Source organism: Misgurnus anguillicaudatus, chromosome 21 (assembly GCF_027580225.2).
Source record: "Misgurnus anguillicaudatus chromosome 21, ASM2758022v2, whole genome shotgun sequence".
NCBI lineage: Eukaryota > Metazoa > Chordata > Actinopteri > Cypriniformes > Cobitidae > Misgurnus > Misgurnus anguillicaudatus.
The window spans coordinates 11,997,501-12,010,000 of NC_073357.2; the positions used below are offsets into that span (position 1 = coordinate 11,997,501).

At 35.1% G+C, this 12,500-nt stretch overlaps 4 non-coding genes and 1 pseudogene across 4 annotated transcripts; all 5 read right to left on the reverse strand.

Annotated features, from left to right (window-relative positions):
* Positions 1-66: 66 nt before the first annotated feature.
* LOC141354912 (5S ribosomal RNA) lies at positions 67-185 on the reverse strand. The gene has a single exon (XR_012361340.1). It is a non-coding gene; the product is annotated as a 5S ribosomal RNA (ribosomal RNA).
* A 6,059-nt stretch (positions 186-6,244) lies between these two features.
* Positions 6,245-6,363, reverse strand: LOC141353733 (5S ribosomal RNA; annotated as a pseudogene).
* A 120-nt stretch (positions 6,364-6,483) lies between these two features.
* LOC141353472 (5S ribosomal RNA) lies at positions 6,484-6,602 on the reverse strand. The gene has a single exon (XR_012360568.1). It is a non-coding gene; the product is annotated as a 5S ribosomal RNA (ribosomal RNA).
* A 141-nt stretch (positions 6,603-6,743) lies between these two features.
* LOC141357840 (5S ribosomal RNA) lies at positions 6,744-6,862 on the reverse strand. Its single transcript, XR_012364328.1, has one exon. It is a non-coding gene; the product is annotated as a 5S ribosomal RNA (ribosomal RNA).
* Positions 6,863-7,003: 141 nt separating this feature from the next.
* LOC129416143 (5S ribosomal RNA) lies at positions 7,004-7,122 on the reverse strand. Its single transcript, XR_008635182.2, has one exon. It is a non-coding gene; the product is annotated as a 5S ribosomal RNA (ribosomal RNA).
* Between the last annotated feature and the right edge of the window lie 5,378 nt (positions 7,123-12,500).

Sequence of the window (12,500 nt, forward strand, 5' to 3'; positions counted from 1 at the left end):
GGATGCATTTCTGGAAAAAAAGTATATGAATAAATAATTAAATAATTAATTAAATAAAGAATTAAATGCTTACAGCACCTGGTATTCCCAGGCGGTCTCCCATCCAAGTACTAACCAGGCCCGACCCTGCTTGGCTTCCGAGATCAGACGAGAGCGGGCGTGCTCAGGGTGGTGTGGCCGTAAGCGAGCGCTGACTCGATTCGAGAGCCACTTCAAGACTAATGTGGCAATGCCATGCCATCGGCGAACGCTTACAGAAAGGATGCATTTCTGGAAAAAAATTATATGAATAAATAATTAAATAATTAATTAAATAAAGAATTAAATGCTTACAGCACCTGGTATTCCCAGGCGGTCTCCCATCCAAGTACTAACCAGGCCCGACCCTGCTTGGCTTCCGAGATCAGACGAGAGCGGGCGTGCTTTTTTTATTTTTTATTTATTTATTATAACAATCATATTCACACAATTACATAATTTCTATATATTCTTAGACATTACATTTAACACAGTGAGAGTGCTTTAACAACAAATAGACTTCTTTAAAAGACTTTTGGCAGGCACAATCTTAAATCCCACCAAAAATAAAATAAAAACATCATTATAAAATATTTCAAAACATTTGAAAGTTCAACATCTTTTTTTCACACTAAAAATGTCTCTTTCACATATTCAAAATATTATACAGATCAACCATAATCGTCAGGCATTTTCCAATTAAAATCTTCAAATATTGTACCCACATCCTTAGTAAAAACATTATAAAACTCCTCCAACCTGTTTTGCTCCTTAAAATAACAGTGCAAATGCTTTAAGTACATCTCAACTTTTCTTTTAAACACTATTTCAACATCTATAACAGTATTTTCTTTTTTTGCAACAATTCTTCTTTCCCATATAGCACTTTTAATCAGCATGACAAACAGGTTAATCGCTTTTCTGTTTTCACATGATTTGTTTTCTCCCAGCATTATCACCTTGTTCCAATCCATTTCTTTATTATCTTGTTCACCTCTCAACCTTTCAAGCAAACCTATACATTTTTCATTAAAGTTTTCCAATTGCTTACAACATAAAAACACATGTAAAAAAACCCTCATCTTCTTCTTTACATACTTTACAAGTTGCATTTTGCTCTCTCCCGATTTTGTTCAATAAAACATCAGTAAAAATCGCCTTGTGCCTAATTAAATATTCTAAGGTCCCCAATTTTGACTCAATAAAATTCCCCTTCATATTACTCCATATATGTTCTTCTTTCAAGTCTTTGTATTTCTGTAACCAGTATTTATTCACCACAGGTTTCTTAAAAATACAATCTCTAAAAAAACAATACAACATTTTCACAGTGCATTCCTTAAAAGCTCTTATTTTGTCTCCCAACATTAAATACACATCTTTCTCTTGTTTCCCTTGTTCTTTATTATCAATTTTCCTGATCCAATCATCAGGTATTGCACTTTTTATTATCTTAAACTTATTTACAATTTCTTGTCTACTATATTCTTCTTTTGCTTCCTCCATAGTATCCACAATGTACTGCACAGGTAAAAATCCCTCCTTAAACTCATATAAAACATCTCTCACTTTTGTAATTCCCACATCCCACCACTTTTTAAAAAACACTTCTTTCCCTTGGTTTACAATGTTCTTGTTTAAAAACAATGGTTGGTTTAAAATACACTCTCTTCCACTAGGCATGTACTGTACACAAGTTAAAACTTTCCCCCATGCACTCATAATTTCCTTGTAAAAATCCGGCACCTTTTCCGTCATCCAAGCTTTAGTTTTCATCCATAAAATGTCTTCTCCCAGATTAAAATTACCACATTTGTTTAAAAAATATTGCATTGTTTTTTTCCATACCATTACATTCCCATCATCCAGATACTTTTTAACCATTTTAACCCTTAAACTATTTTTTCTTTGTGCTACATCTATTAGGCCCATCCCACCTTTCTCTACAGCTCCAATCAATGTGTCATATGCTATTCTTGGGGGTTTCCCTTCCCATATAAAGTCTAAAAAACATCTCTTTAATCTTTTTTCAATCCACAGAGGCATAGATGACACATATAAGACATACCATAACTTAGACATCATTAAAACATTCGAAATTAAAACCTTCCCTTTAAGACATAATGTCCTCAATTTCCAAAAATGTAACCTTCTTTCAATATCTCCTAAAATAGTTGCCCACATTGTTTCATTAGCTCTCCTTTCATCATCCCCCATTAAAACTCCTAAAATCTTGATTTCATTCACTTCTTTAAAAGCAAAGTCACTCGTTAAAGCTTGCACATTCCCACATCTCATATACACAGTTTTATCCTCGTTAATTTTTCCTCCTGATGCTTTACAAAATTGTTGTACAATTTTCATTGCACATTTAACTCCCTCCCTGTCTTTCAAAATAAGCGTAGTGTCATCCGCATACTGAAATATTGCTTCTCCTTCCACATTCCCTTCTATGTGAATACCTTTTATTCCCTTTTCTTCCCTCATAGCCAACCCCAAGGGTTCCGCGACTAAAGAATATAATAGTGCTGACATGGGACACCCTTGTCTTATGGATCTTGTTAGTGTAAAACATTCCGTTAAAAACCCATTACATTTAATTCTAGTTACCGGTCCATTATATAAAATTTTCACCCACTTTATAAAATTTTCTCCAAATCCAAAACGGTTTAAAATCCCAAATAAAAATTCATGTTCCACCCTGTCGAAAGCCTTTTCAAAATCTAAACTTATAACATATCCCTCCATTTTTCTCTCCTTCATGTATCCAATTGTATCTTTAATGCTTAGGGTCGTATCAGCTATGTCTTTCCCTTTGACCCCATATGCTTGATTTGTCTTTATTATTCTCGGCATCACTTCTTTCAGTCTGTTTGCTAAAATTTTTGATAAAATTTTCAAATCGGTATTTAACATCGTAAGCGGCCTATAATTCTTTAGTTCAGTTTTCTCTCCTTTTTTCTTATATATTGTTTTCATCAAACCCATTCCCATTCTTAGATTCATCTGCCCCTTATTAAAGATCTCATCATACACTTCCTTTAAAATACTGGTTAACATATCCCTAAAAACAATATAAAACTCACTCCCCAACCCATCAATTCCAGGACTTTTGTTTTTGTTTAATTCATTTATCGCTCTTTCAATTTCCTCTTCACTTATCTCTTTGTCACAATCCTTCATATCTTCCTTGTCTATTTTAGTTGTTATCTTCTCTAACATTTCTTCTTTTTCATCCTGCACTCCCTCAGTTGTAAACAATTTTTCATAATACCTTTTCATTTCTATTAAAATTGATTCATTACTCTTTACTTCTTCTCCATTCTCCTTTTTCACTACTTTTATAATTTCAGACTTCCCTTTTCTTCTTTCTAGGTCAAAGAAAAATTTTGTACATTTTTCACCTTCAACAAGAAACTGAGCTTTACTCCTTAATCTTGCACCTTCATATTTCTTTTCTTCCATTTCTTTAAGTTTATTTTCCAATTCTTTTATCTTTAACATGTCCTTATTACCCTGATTTATCTCTTTTTCTAAATTTTCTCTTATTTCCTGTCCATTGTATTTCTTACATTTCTCAATTAATCTGCACAATTTTATTGTATGAATTTTAACTAAATATTTCAAATTTTCCCACCACAATCTTTTATCTTCCATATACATTGCATTTCCTTTTTCTTTTTCAATTAGCGTCTTTATATCTAAAACATACCCTTTGCTTTTTAAAACCTCAGCATTTAAAACCCACACGCCTGGACCTCTCTTTAACGTACTCCAGTCAATCTGCATATATAACGGCTTGTGATCACTTAAGCTTGTTTCATCGTATCTCACGTTATCAATAAAAACTTCTAAATTCCTGTTACACAAAATAAAATCGATTCTTGTTTGACACATGAAATTCCCCACCCTTTGTCTTCTTGAGTATTGCCTTCTTTCATTCCTTTCTCTCCAAACATCCACCAAGTTATTGTTTTCCATTATTGATTTTAACTCTCTCCTTCCCATATCATTTCTAAAAACCATTCCATCTGCCATATCTAATTTACTTAACACAGTATTAAAATCCCCCATTAACAAGACATTTTGTTGGTTTTTTAAAAGTGACCTTAAATCATTAAAATAATCTCTCTTTTCTTTTTCCTCCGTAGGTGCATGTACATTTATCACAACCAGTTTTTTGCCTTCATATTCCATTTCTACTGCTAAACATTTCCCAATATCATCTTTATAGATAACCTTGCATACAGTTTTCACATTTTCTCTTATTAAAAAAGCCACTCCTCTGCCAAACCTCGTATCATCATTATTGTATAAAATCTCACCGTTCCATCTTTTCCTTATTTCACATATGTGCTTTTCTTTCCAATTTGTTTCTTGCAATACAATCACGTCTTCATTCTTGAACATTTCTTTCACTTTTTCAAATTTGTTAAAGTCCGAAAGTCCTCTGGCATTAAAAGTAACCAAACTTAAAACCATAAAAAATAAATAAATAAAAACACTCATTGAGTCAATTTCTTTAGCTCATACCATCCAAGTCTTTTAGCAGTACATATTTATCTTTTATTAAGTCTTTGTTAGTTGTTTTTTTCCTTATTCCTTCCAAACATGGCTTTACCTTAATTTTTCGTCTTCTTCTCTCCACTTTCGGTTTTCCTTCAGACATTGCGTTGACATCCTTGTTAAAATCCTCATCTTGATCTAATTCATCTTGTTCCATCTCATCTTCCAGGGTGACAGAAGTGTCAAGTGGTGTACATGTTCCTTCCTCCTGTTTAAGTTGTTCAGTTTGTTCCGTCTGTTCTTTAGAATCCTCGTTTTGTACTTTACCTTGTCTTTTAGCTAATTCGTTCATTTCTTCCTCTGCCATTTCATCTGTAGTGCTCTGTGTTTTATCCTCTAGGCCTATGTCCTGTTGTACTTTCTCTTGTTGTTCCGTTTGTTCGGCATTGTCAACTTCAATTACAGGTCCGCCGTCTTCCGCCTCTCTCGTGTCGTTCTGTTGTTTTTCTACCACGTTGTCTTGTTCATGCACCTTCCCGCCCACATGAGTCTCATCGTTGCCAAACCAGCATTCACACAAGTTTAAAAAATTGTCACAGTCCGGGCACTTAACCGCCTTGCACTCTCTTGCAAAATGTCCTCTCTCCTCGCATTTGTAGCACTTAAACATAGGGCAGTCTTTCATGATGTGATCTGGGCACATGCACAGCCGACAGAGTTTTACCTGATGGCTGTGCATCACCCTGAAGAACTGCAGGCCTTCAGCCGTTTCAAACTTTGTGCTATACGGAAGAGATGCAACATCTTTAGGGAAGCGAGATTTAATGAACCGTGTGCCATCTTCAATGGTCGTGCCTGGATACAAACGTCTTTTTAATTTAGACAAAGGGGTAACTCCCCACCCTTCAAGTTTATTTATAATATCGTGATCGTCTATGTAGGCGGGCAGGTGCATAAACGAGACGACATAGTCTCTGTTTTGGAGTCTCTTCACTTCGCATTCCACTTCTTTTATCCTTATTCCATATTCCAGCAATTCAACATCATCCACATTTTCTAGAGTCAGCTCATATTCGTTGTTATGTTTAGGTCTTACCGCCAGGATTTTCCCTTTTCCAATTTTCTCCGATACTGCCGTAATAATGTCCTCCGCTCTTGCATTCACATTTGTAGTATCCACTGTTATCGTAGCTTCTATTAAGTATTCCTTTCGTGAATTGTACCTTCTTTGTTCTTTGTCTCTTTCATTGCCATCTCGTTGTTGTTCATCCGTTCCATTTTCATTTGCCATTCGTGTCTCTCCTGCCATTTCCGAGGTTGATTCCATGTGTCTGTCCATTTTCACCAAACAAAACAAAAAGCGTATGTGCCAAACTTAAACTCCCCCCGAACAGCGTATGCTGCCAGGAGGGATTTAAACAAACAAAATGAAAGAAAACTATTCAAAATAAACACTGATTTAAACAAACAAAATCAAAAGAAATCTGAAAGTTTGGTGAGCCTTCCTCACCTACTGCAGCCAAACACTTCCTGGAACGTACCAACTAGCGCTAGTGCTCAGGGTGGTGTGGCCGTAAGCGAGCGCTGACTCGATTCGAGAGCCACTTCAAGACTAATGTGGCAACGCCATGCCATCGGCGAACGCTTACAGAAAGGATGCATTTCTGAAAAAAAATTATATGAATAAATAATTAAATAATTAATTAAATAAAGAATTAAATGCTTACAGCACCTGGTATTCCCAGGCGGTGTCCCATCCAAGTACTAACCAGGCCCGACCCTGCTTGGCTTCCGAGATCATACGAGAGCGGGCGTGATCAGGGTGGTGTGGCCGTAAGAGAGCGCTGACTCGATTAGAGAGCCACATCAAGACTAATGTGGCAACACCATGCCATCGGCGAACGCTTACAGAAAGGATGCATTTCTGGAAAAAATTATATGAATAAATAATTAAATAATTGCTTACAGCACCTGGTATTCCCAGGCGGTCTCCCATCCAAGTACTAAACAGGCCCGACCCTGCTTGGCTTCCGAGATCAGACGAGAGCGGGCGTGCTCAGGGTGATGTGGCCGTAAGCGAGCGCTGACTCGATTCGAGAGCCACTTCAAGACTAATGTGGCAACGCCATGCCATCGGCGAACGCTAACAGAAAGGATGCATTTCTGGAAAATAATTATATGAATAAATAATTAAATAATTAATTAAATAAAGAATTAAATGCTTACAGCACCTGGTATTCCAAGGCGGTCTCCCATCCAAGTACTAACCAGGCCCGACCCTGCTTGGCTTCCGAGATCAGACGAGAGCGGGCGTGCTCAGGGTGGTGTGGCCGTAAGCGATTGCTGACTCGATTCGAGAGCCACTTCAAGACTAATGTGGCAACGCCATGCCATCGGCGAACGCTTACAGAAAGGATGCATTTCTGGAAAAAAATTATATGAATAAATAATTAAATAATTAATTAAATAAAGAATTAAATGCTTACAGCACCTGGTATTCCCAGGCGGTGTCCCATCCAAGTACTAACCAGGCCCGACCCTGCTTGGCTTCCGAGATCAGACGAGAGCGGGCGTGCTCAGGGTGGCGTGGCCGTAAGCGAGCGCTGACTCGATTCGAGAGCCACTTCAAGACTAATGTGGCAACGCCATGCCATAGGCAAACGCTTACAGAAAGGATGCATTTCTGGAAAAAAATTATATGAATAAATAATTAAATAATTAATTAAAAAAAGAATTAAATGCTTACAGCACCTGGTATTCCCAGGCGGTCTCCCATCCAAGTACTAACCAGGCCCGACCCTGCTTGGCTTCCGAGATCAGACGAGAGCGGGCGTGCTTTTTTTTTTTTTTTTTTTTTTTTTTATTGAATAATTTTCCTAACAATTACAAAGCATTTCATACAAAACCATTTGTTTTACACAAAAACAAAAAAACAACAACATCAAATATACTCTACCATGAAGTTAAATAGTTACATAAAAGAACAATGAGAAAGAAAACCTTTAAAATTATGTAAAAATGTGTCCCGTAACATCTGGCAATCTCCACTTTAAACCCTCTAAAATACTACAAACCTTGGGCGTAAAAACATTGTAAAAAGCTTCTAACATATTCTCATGTTTAAAATAGGCATACAATCTTTCCATGTACATTTCAGTTTTTCTTTTAAAAACAGTCCATACATCAATTACAATTTTTTCTTTTTTTGCTGCAATTCGTCGTTCCCATATTGCACTTTTCATTAACATTACACATAAATTAATAAATTTCATGTTTTGACTTTTCCTTTTCCAACCAAACATCACCAATCTATTCCATTCCATTTCATTCTCATTCCATTGTTCGTCCAATTCTTTGATTATGTCCTTACATTTGTTTAAAAAAGAGTCCAATTCTTTGCAGTACAAAAACAAATGTACAATTCCTTCTTCTTTTTCGTGACATACTTTACACATCGCACTTTGTTCCATTCCTATTTTGTTTAAAATCACATCAGTAAATACCACTTTATGTCTTATTGTGTACTCCAAGGACTCCAGTCTTGTTTCTACACATCTTCCCCTCATGTTTCTCCATATATCTTCCTGTTTTAAATTCACAAATTTCTGTAGCCAGAAGCAATTTACAATAGGTTCTTTAAAAACACTGTCTCTGAAAAAGCAATAAAACATCTTAATACTGCATTCTTTGAGAGTGTATACTTTTTCACCCAAATTCACTTGAATGTCTTTCTGTTCTTTTTCCTTTTCCATATTTTCTATTCTTTTAATCCACTCTTTGGGTATAGCTTGTTTAATTACTTCATACTTGTTTATAATTTCTTGTTTGCTGTATTCCTCTTTTGCCTCATCCATTGCATCATACACACATTGTACAGGTAAGAAACCTTCTTTCACTTCATACATTACATCTTTTACTTTAGTTATTCCCACTTCCATCCATTTCTTAAAATAAATGACTTTGTCTTGTTTTAAAACCTTGTTGTTCAAGAACAGAGGTTGATTTAAAATGTTTTCTCTTCCTCGTGGGTCATATTCAATATTTGTTAAAAACTTCCCCCAAGCACTAAGCAATTCTCTATAAAACCCAGGTATTCTCTCTGTCATCCATCTTTTCGTTTTCATCCATAAAATTCCATCCTCCATGTTAAAATTTTCACATCTGTTTAAAAAAAATTTCATTGTTTTCTTCCATTCTGCCTTGTTTTCTTCTTGTAAATACTTTTTAACTGCTTTTACTCTTAGACTGTTTTTCCTTTGTTCTACATCCATTAATCCTAGACCACCTTTTTCTATATCCCCTAAAATCGTGTTGTAAGCTATTCTTGGCGGTTTGCCGTTCCAAATAAAATCAAGAAAACATTTCTTCAACCTCCTTTCTATCCATATTGGCATTTCAGATAAGTATAAAACATACCACAATTTAGAAACCATTAAAACATTCAAAGTTAAAACCTTCCCCTTCAAGCTTAAAGTTCTTAATTTCCAAAAGTTTATTTTTCTTTCTATTCCTGATATCAGTTGTTCCCACATTTCATCTCTTGTTTTTTTCTCATTTTTCCCCAATAAAAGTCCTAAAATTTTCATTTCTTCTACCTCTTTAAAATTAAAATAATCATTTAAAAGCACAGCTTTGCCAAACCTCATGTACACTGTTTTATCCTCATTAACTTTACCTCCTGATGCTTTACAAAATTTCTTGACAACATTCATGGCCTCTTGTACACTTTCTTTCCTATTTACAATTATTGTTGTGTCATCTGCATACTGAAAAACTTTCCCTTCAGACATTATTCCCTCGATCTCAATTCCTGTTATTTTTGTATTTTCCTTTATAGCTAATCCCAGTGGTTCTGATACAAGTGAATATAACAGTGCCGAGAGTGGACAACCTTGCCGTATTGATCTCGTAATTTTAAAACATTCAGTTAAAAACCCATTGCATTTAATTTTTGTCAAAGCCCCCTTGTATAAGATTCTAATCCATTTGATAAAATTTTTCCCAAAACCAAAACTCTTTAAAACATCAAATAAAAAACCATGTTCCACCCTATCAAAAGCTTTTTCAAAATCTAAACTGATTATGTACCCATCCTTATTTTCTTGTTTTATGTACCATATCATGTCCCTTATACTCATTGTTATGTCAGCTATGTCTCTTCCTTTGACTGCATATGCTTGATTTGTTTTTATTATAGTTGGCATCACTTCCTTCAGTCTATTTGCTAAAACCTTTGCTATAATTTTAAAATCTGTGTTCAACATTGAAATTGGTCTATAGTTCTTTAAGTCTACCCTTTCCCCTTTCCTTTTATATATAATTTTCATCAAACCTATTCTCATCCTTTCATTTACTTCCTCTTTTTCAAAAATTTCCTTAAAAACCTCCTTTAAAATCTTTGTTAAAACCCCTTTAAAACATTTGTAAAATTCACTCCCCAAACCATCTATTCCCGGACTCTTCTTTCTATTTAGTTGATCTATTGCTTGTTCAATCTCTTCATCTCTGAAATCATGGTCACATACATCTTTATCTTCTTTACTTAATTTTGCTTTTATTAGATTTAATAATTGTTTTTTTTCTTTCTCCTCTTCACCTTGTGTACTGAAAAGGTCCTCATAAAAGGCCTTTATTTCCTTTAGAATATTTTCATTTCCTTGTACGATTTCCCCATTTTTCCCTCTTATCTCCTTTACAATCTCTGCTTTTCCTTTCTTTTTCTCTAGGTCAAAATAAAACTTTGTACATTTCTCTCCTTCCACCATATATTTTGCTTTACTTCTTAATCTTGCTCCTTCATATTCTTTTTCCTCTATTTCCTTTAATCTTTCCTCAATTTCTCTTATCTTTTGTATGTCTTTGTTTTCTTTAGCTAGTTCTTTTTCTAAGTCTGTTTTCATTTCTTTTTTCTTATATCTCTTACATTTTTGTATTAGGCTACAGTATTTAATTGAGAATTTTTTTATTAAAAACTTTACGTTTTCCCACCATATTCTCTTACTCTCTTCATACATTTTACTTTCCTTTTCTCTTTCTATAATTTGTTTGATTTCTGAAACATAATCTTTATTTTTAAGAATCTCTGTATTTAAAACCCATACCCCCGGCCCTCTTTGTATTTTGTCCCAATCAATTTTAAAAAATAATAACTTATGATCACTTAAACTTGTTTCTTCATACTTAATCTTTTCAATAAAATTTTCAACATTCCTATTACATAAAATAAAATCAATTCTTGTTTTGCACACAAACTGTCCCACTATTTGTCGTCTTGAAAACTCTTTTTTTGTTTCGTTCCTTTCTCTCCATACATCAATCATTTTATTTTCTTCCATTAAAACCTTTAATTCTTTTCTGCCCGCATCACTTTTAAAAACCATTCCCTCTGCCATATCTTGTTTACTAAAAACTGTATTAAAATCCCCCATCATTACAATTTCTTTATATTTCTTTAAAAAACCTCTTAAAACATAAAAAAAATCTTTTTTTTCCTTCTCTTCTGTTGGTGCATGTACATTTACTATAACCATTTCCTTTTCATCATATTTTGTCTCTACAATCATACATTTTCCTATATTGTCTTTATATACAATTTTGCTTCTTTTAAAAACCTCCTCTTTCATTAAAAAAGCAACTCCTCTTCCAAATCTTCCATCACCATTGTTATATAAAATTCCTCCAGCCCATCTCCTTTGAAAATCCTTCATCACATTCTCTTTCCAGTTCGTTTCTTGTAGTGCAATGATATCTTCGTGTTTACATCTTTCAATTACTTTTTCAAATTTTCTCACGTCCAGCAGTCCTCTTGCATTAAAAGTCACACAACTTAAAACCATTAAAAGAAAAATTAAATACCTAAAAACCATTGTCTCACTTCATCTCCTCCAGTCCCTTTAAAACTTCATATCTATTTACACATTTCATTTGTCCTTTTTTCATCACTTTTTTCTTAGCAAACTGTACATTTGGTGTTACCTTTAATGTTCTTCTTCTTGTTTGTGCTCTTCCGACTCTACTTTTCTCCAATACTGCTGCTTCTTCCATTTCTTTATTGTCAATCCCGCTGCTCTCTACTATCTCATTTTGTCCTTCTTTGTCCATCGTATCTAAAAGACTTGTAAAACTTGCAGAAATTTCAATTGGTGTCCATGTACCATCATCTCCTTGTGAATTGTCCTTCTCGTTTTCCACTTCTTTATCCTCTGTTGTCTGTTCCTCTATGGTTATTCCCTTTTCCATTTCATTTGCTCCATCAGTGTGTTGTTGTTCTTCATTTTCATTTTCTTCTCCATCGTTCCCTTCATGCATTTGACTGTCCACCTGTTTTTGTGATCCTCCTTCCCCTCCATCCATCCAACACTCACATTTATTTAAATAGTCTTGGCAGTCCGGGCACTTAACATTGTTACAGTCCCTTGCGAAATGTCCCCTCTCCTCACATTTGTAGCACTTAAAATCAGGGCAATCTTTCATTAGATGGTCTGGGCTCATGCACAGCCGACAGGTTTTCACCTGATGGCTGTGCATCACCCTAAAATATTGCGGCCCTTCCGCTGTTTCCAGCTTCGTGCTGTATGGGAGTGAAACCACTTCCCTGGGGAACCTCACTCTCGCAAACCTTGTCCCGTCCTCGATTCCAGTGCCCGGATACAGCCTTCTTTTAATTTTTGATATTGGCAAAACGCCCCAACCTTGCAATTTTTCTAAAATTTCGTTATCCTCCAGGTAAACAGGCAAATGCATGAAGGAAACGACATATTCTCTGTTTTGTAATCTCCTCACCTCACAGTTTGTTCCTTTTATCATTAGTCCATCCATTAACTCATCACACATTTCCTCCTTCTCCAGGGTCAGTTCATATTCCTTATTTTGTCTTGGTCTTAGTGCCAGAACGTTTCCTTCTCCAATTTTCTCTGCTATCACTTTAATTATATCCTCCGCCTTTACTCCATTAGCATTGTCCACATTTACAATCA